At 30.9% G+C, this 1,009-nt stretch overlaps 1 protein-coding gene across 1 annotated transcript in view; it reads left to right on the top strand.

Annotated features, from left to right (window-relative positions):
* The window catches only part of LOC105448022 (major royal jelly protein 1-like), a 3,555-nt gene that overhangs the window by 316 nt on the left and 2,230 nt on the right, over nt 1-1,009 (top strand). The window lies entirely within an intron of this gene.

The following is a 1,009-nucleotide window of genomic DNA, read 5'->3' as shown; positions in this document are numbered from 1 at the left end:
TGATTTTTTTCATAATATTATAAATTAATTGTAATCTTTAAATATTTTTACAATTAAATTTTGATGTTATAATAAAAAAAGTATTTGAGATTAATAAATTTTGTGTACGTGTTCAGATATAGATACATGTTCAGCCACTGGTACGTTTACCTTACTATAGATTGTAAATTGGGGCGGAAATAGCCTCCAGCTTGTTCAGGATAATTCAGGACATGCTCTAGGCAGCTTCTGATCATGGCTCAGATGCATTTCATATTCCTGAATGGTAAGAATCAATAAGATCCAGATCGACCATGTTGCGTATTCTTAAAAATGTGTTATACTACAGTCGAATCAACGAATCTTCGCGAGTAACTTGTGGGGGCAAAATTTGCGAGAGATTAAACAAAAAATAGAAATCTACATGCCCGGAGAATCCATTTGAAGCGGAAGTATGCCAAGTAAGAAGCCGACATATAAAGATTTTGCTCTCATTTATATCCCAACTGAAACTTAATTCGCGAAACTCTTCTCAACATAAAATACATCTCTATTACGAGGCGTCGTAAATTTTCTAGCAAGAAATTCAAAAAAATGTACATGAATCGAGAAGGTAATCACTCAGAAAATAGGTATACACCTGGACTTTTAACATCAAGACTTCACCGGATTTCGACGAACTTTCTCGGACTACATCGGACTTTAATACGTGTCATTTTAATTATTTCTTCAAAATTCAAATTATGTGGTAAGATTAATAATAATTCAAAGAACGATCATATAGAAGAAATTAATTTGGCTTATCCATACGAAGTCATTGACAATAACTACTTGGAAAGGACGATTTTGTTGAAAGATCTAAAAATTTTGCTAAAAACAGATCTAAAATTAATTTTTTATTGAATCATCAAAATAATTTGTTGAAATGTTAAAACTGATAAGCATTGCAATAAAACGTTTTAATATTCTAGCAATCACTTTGACTTTCGCACAAAATTATTTAGATTATTGAACAAAAATAGATCGGAAG

Source organism: Wasmannia auropunctata, unplaced genomic scaffold (assembly GCF_000956235.1).
Source record: "Wasmannia auropunctata unplaced genomic scaffold, wasmannia.A_1.0 LD336090.1, whole genome shotgun sequence".
Lineage (NCBI taxonomy): Eukaryota > Metazoa > Arthropoda > Insecta > Hymenoptera > Formicidae > Wasmannia > Wasmannia auropunctata.
The sequence above is the reverse complement of the archived record's forward strand: the minus strand, read 5'-3'. Positions and strand labels throughout refer to the sequence as shown.